Consider the following 5,480-nt stretch of genomic DNA (forward strand, 5'->3'; position numbering starts at 1 on the left):
GGTGGTTTTTCTTAGCATGTTAATATTTAAGGTATATGTTTAATTATATTCTCATTATCTTTTGTGACTGAGTAATGAGATGATGAATTGCTATTTTGAGAACCATTTTGTTCATAGATAGCATTTCTATTTATGTCTGCTTTTATTAATGTGATTCACACCACCCAGGTTGTTGCATTACACATTTCTTTCAGTTCTTTCAGAACAAAATGTCATTAAGAGTGGAATTTACTGAACTCTGTGCTCAGTGCTGTGCTTGGGCATGACCCATGTCCATTTCCAGCAGGGCCAGCTGAGAGTGTTCCTGGGCCTCAGGGGACAGGAAAAAGGATAAGGAGCTTCAGGTGTCTTCCCCATATTCCAGTCCCCATGCCTAATTTCCCAATGCATACTACCCAGGAGTCTTCCTGACCTTCACCACTGTGTAGGAAGATGAAGAGCTTCCAAATGGCCCTGGGCCCACCAGTCCAGGTGGTCTTGTCTTCTCATAAGTCCACATGACAGCCAGGCTGCCACCTTGCTGCCTTTTCCCTAGGAGAGAGGAAGGAGAAGTAGAAGGTAATTTAATCTATTCATCAATTGAGTCAACAAAAACATTCAGTGCTAGCTATGGACTGGGCATTTCACCATGTGCAGGAGATGCAAAGTTAAGTCATAATAGTACGTGCTTTCTAGATCCACAGCTCATGGAGAGGACATATGGAGAAACAAGTGCTTACCAAATATTTAATCATGATGAGTGGAATCAATAGATTATTTCAGATCCTGCCTGATCAAGCTGAAGTCCTCCTCCTGAGTGCAGCGGAGCTCAGCACAGAACAGAGGCTGGTGCCAGACCATGGTCAGCCATCTTCTTCCCAGGTGGGCATGCACCCCTCACTCTCTGCCCCCTACATGATGCATCAACACCAGCCTGAATTCAGTCAGCAGTTCACAGACAAACTCTTGCCCTCATTCTGAGGGTCTCCAGTCTCCTGAAATAGGTTCTGTTTCTCCTCATTCAATCCCACTAGCAATCTCCAAGCAGATGAACTGTAGGAGACCTTGGAGCTCACCAAGTCACATAACCCTAGCAATGGAGGAAATGCGACTCTTAAGGCTAAAGGGAATTGCCAGAACAGTGGTTACCAACAGAGTCAGAGTAAGAAGTGAAGATTTCCAGGTTTGTTATTTACAGCACAGCTGTTCTCTTTTACTTATTTGTGTCTGACTGTCACCAAGACAAAAAATTCTCTATTTTAGATTATGGAAAATATAACTGCTGCCTCATCAGCTGGACCCTTTTAAATGGAGGGCATTTTGTACATAGCATATAAGATTTCTATTGTCAAACAAAAAACACATCCACGTTTAGGTGAGGAGAGACTTAATTCAAAAGCATTATTGCAGTTAGTGTTTCTGAACCCAAGTTCATGTGTTTAATGCACAGTGAGACCAAATAAACCAGAACGTCAACAATTAGAACAGAAAAATGTTTATTGATCAAGAGGGCGCCAACTGAGAAGATGGGAGACTTAAGTTTGTCTCAGATTCATCTTGCTGGTTGGCCAGGGCTTAAGGATTTTAAAGGCAAAAATGGAAAAAAGAGATGGTGGGTCTCAGAGTGCATGATCAGCTCATTCACAATTCTCCAATTGGTGCATGGTGAGGTAACAGGTTGATGTTTCAGGAGTCAACATCATCAGCCTTCTGATCCCAACAGGTCTGGGGTCTCCCTACATGCTTCTGGTCAGCAGTTTCCATCTAGTAGGAGTCTTGTTTCTTTTCCTTTTTCCCCCCCAACATTTTGTATCTTTAATAACATGCACAATGGTTACCAGCCATATTCATAACAAAAGTTATTCATAAAATGTATCTATAAATAACATTTTTTCCATTTTGGTGTGAAAAGCTTGAGAATGACCCAGTGGGGAGGGTTGAGGGGGACAGGGGGTTGGAATAGAGAACCTGGCTTCCCCAAAGCCTAAACCCCCAAATCCCTTCCCTCCACCTTGGCCCCAGCACAACCCATCAGTAGCAACAGGGATCGGAGGGTCTGTATGACTCTGGGGCTGGGACAAATCTCTGGCTTATGATATAGTGTTCCACTTAAGTGAGGTCATGACAGAATGAGGAGTGGGTGTAGAGTAATGGTGAAAGAAAAGGGGATAGGGGTAGGGAAAGAAACTAAAAAACATCCCCTTTCCTTTATTCCTTACCCTCAAGTCTTTCAGCAACCAGACCTGGAAGTGGAGAAGGGTTTGTGTTGGTGGAGGAAGGAGACGTCAAGTCAACACACTTTCTGACCTCACTGGCTGCCCTGGCTTCCAGCCTTCAACCTCTGCATCTGGGGAGCCAGGGCTGGCGGGAAGTTGGGGAAGGGCTAGGGAGATCTGGAGGAGGGGGCTCTGCCCTCTCCCCTCATAAAATTCAGGCTCCCCCTGCCACTTTCTTGGCCCAGAGAGAGACCTGGGGATTCTAAAAATGAGAAGGAATTATCAGAGAGAAAAACAGTTAAGAACTATGTAAATATGTATCTTAAATAGGCCTAAGAAATTAATTGCAGAGAACCTCTGATAAACAGGGCAAAAGGAGGTGAGTGAGAGGAGAGTGGCTCCTGTCCTCAGGGAATGATGGGAATGGGGAAGGAGAAGAAGGCAGCAAGGAGGTGACAGGGGTGGGGAGGGAAAGAGAGAGAGAGAGAAAGAGAGCTTGTGCAGAAAAACACACTCCTCTCCTCACCTGCCTTTATCTCAACTCCTCTCAATGTTCAGGAGAGCAGATTATCTACCTCACTCATTCTCCCCAAATGTCAGATGGTTCTGAGCAGGCCCAACAAGATAGTGGGTCAGTGAGTCTCTGTTTCCTTGGGAGGGGCAGGTGGCCGACAGTCTGGAAGAGGCAGGGGTGGGATGGGGTCAGGTGGGGGATGAAGGAGGGAAGGAGGGGGCAGGCAGGCTGGCCAATCCCTGCCCCCTTTATCCTGGCTGCCCACTACCCTGGGCCTCAGCAGAGATCCCTCGACGGGCCTGGGAGTAAGCAAGGAGTGTGCCAACGTTAAACAAAAGTTTAAAGGGTGAGAGAGTAGAAAAATATTAGGATGTATAGCTGAGCCAGCCCACCCTCTCACTGTCATGGAGAAGCCCATTGGGGGTTGGCCCCCGCCTGCCACCCGGGGAGCCTATGAGTGCGCTGGGCTGTGGGTCCCGTCAGATGGTGGAGGTTTTGTCTGTCCCATCTGTGGTAAGAAAGGGAGGAAGGGAGGAAGCTCAGGAGCTGGTGGGAGGCCCAAGAAAATGTGCTCACATAGCCTGTCGTGCCTGTCAGGCCCTCCCTGGAGTCCGGCTTCCCCTGGGGACCCCTCAGGATGACTCTGAGTTGCTCAGTTCAGAGGTGGAGATGCTGCTGGGTAGGTGGGAACTGGGTCAGGGAAAGAGGAAAGGCTCACCACACAAGGCGTGTTCTGTCATGCTCAGACACAGAGACTCCAGAGTGGGACTGATCTCCAGGTCAGGCCCAGGGACCGGGCAGTCTGGAGGGAACATGAGAATGGCCCGGGGGGACGAGTGGACCGGGAGCGAGTGGGTGCACCGCACAGAGCTGCAGCTCTGGCTGGGCGTGCTGTTGCTGTCACCAGGGTTGGCGAACCACAGGTTCTGTCGACCCTGGCCCCGAAGGCTGGAGCTGGTGAGTGCATGTCAAGGGGAGATGCCCCCAATACCCGAGGGACTCAGAAGGCCCATTCTGCCAGGCAGAAAGGCCTGGGGAGACATTGGGAACTGCCGCTGAGTCCGCCGGGCCACCCCCATCCCCACAGAGCCAGCTATGGGGAGTGAGTTGAAGCTGAATGCCCAGCCTTTCTGCTGCCGGTGGTTCTGCATCTCTAGTGTGGCTTTGCGTGGGAAGGTGTGGAGGAGCTTCAGCACTTGCTGTTTCCAGGACAGCAGCCATTTCTTCTGTGTCTCCATGAAAGGCTCATGAGTAAGGCAGTTTTCGATGAGCTGAAGGTAACTGGTGATGCTTTCCTCATCTGGTCAGGACACTAGCAGCTGCGTGCACACTTTGCCCATCACCCGTGTAAACTGACTGGGAGTGTCTCAGTCAGTGCCGGTGCTGGCTCACTGCCATCAGTGGGAGCTGGAGCTGGTGGAGAGGGGTAGCCCTCTGCAGCCGAAGGATCCTTGGCCTCACTACCCTTATCTGTGTCAGGGTGATCCAGGGGAGGCTCTGCACCTGACAGTGGTGGTGTCCCCACCGAAGACCCCGTCCTTGGCAGTAGATGTTGTGGCAGTGGTGGCAGCCATAGTGGCCTAGAGGACAGTGGCCCTGATGGGGGTGATGATGATCTGCTGTAGCTCCTGCAGAGTGTTTCACAGATTCCCACCTTCCAGCACATCCTTCTCCAGGGATTGGAGGGCACTCTGCCTCTCTCGTAGCTTCTGGATGCTCAGGGCTATCTTGTGGCAGGCACCTTTGGTCACATTCTGAGACTCCAAATGCTGCTCAGTCAGTGTCATCATCTCCTCATAGCTCATCTGGGAGAAGAGGGCTGTGTACTTGTGGAAGTGGAGGCTCTTAAGCCACAAGGGCACATCTTTCATGTCACTGCCGTCCTCCTGAAAAGTGTTCTGGCTGGAGCCCTGCTCCTCCACCTGCTCACTGCCAGAGGAGGCCACGCTGCTCTGGGGCAAGAGGGGTGTGTGGCCAGGCATGGTGAAAGCAGCCCAGGCCCTAAGGTCCTCTGGACTCGGCCACTCACCAGAGGCCTGGGGCTTCGTGGGGATGAATGACATGGAGTACTTCAGTGGGCTGGGGTGAATTTGGCAGGGGAGAACTGCATTTGCGTTGCTCCCAATATTGTTTATGGCTGGCGACACTAAGCTGGGTGGGTGGAAGGGTACTTGTCCATTTTCCTTGGGTGGCTTGTCCTGCCAGTCTTGTCCTGCCTCCCCAGGCCCCAGCTCTGCAGGCCCGCCCCACTCATTTGAGCCCTGGCTTGAGTGGTAGGTGGGCTCAGGCCAGGTGTGGAAGCCACTAGTTAGCTGCTCTTCCAAGGGACTCAGCCAGAGGGCCAGCACACTGCGGTCCTCCAGCGTGGTGGCTGGGTGGATGAGGGCATAGGAGAGCACCTGGTGGCTCTTCTTGATGAAAGCATTGCTCTCAATCGAGTAGGCCAGCCATTTCTGCAGCATCCTCATGTACTCCAATTTGGCCTCTGTGTCACCCAGCTGAAGCAGGGGTAGGTGGGACAGCAGGAGGGACACCACCTTCTCTTTGGACTCATGCTGCCACTGGCTGCCACTGGCAGCACTGTTGGCCTCTGACTCCAGCAGGGGAATGTCATTGTTGTCTGCCAGTGAGTGCTCCAGGCAGAGCTTCAGGAAACGGGCCTGGGTGTGGGTGACCAGTTCCAGAAATGACAGCAGGGTCACTGTCTGTTCACACTCATTCCAGTCCTGGAACCAGCCAGCAAGGATGCCCACATGGTATCGGAACATCAT

At 51.4% G+C, this 5,480-nt stretch overlaps 1 pseudogene; it reads right to left on the minus strand.

Annotated features, from left to right (window-relative positions):
- Positions 1-3,166: 3,166 nt before the first annotated feature.
- On the minus strand, positions 3,167-5,480 carry LOC101327531 (protein Smaug homolog 2-like; annotated as a pseudogene).

The sequence above is a fragment of the Tursiops truncatus genome, chromosome 7 (assembly GCF_011762595.2).
Source record: "Tursiops truncatus isolate mTurTru1 chromosome 7, mTurTru1.mat.Y, whole genome shotgun sequence".
Classification (NCBI taxonomy): Eukaryota; Metazoa; Chordata; class Mammalia; order Artiodactyla; family Delphinidae; genus Tursiops; species Tursiops truncatus.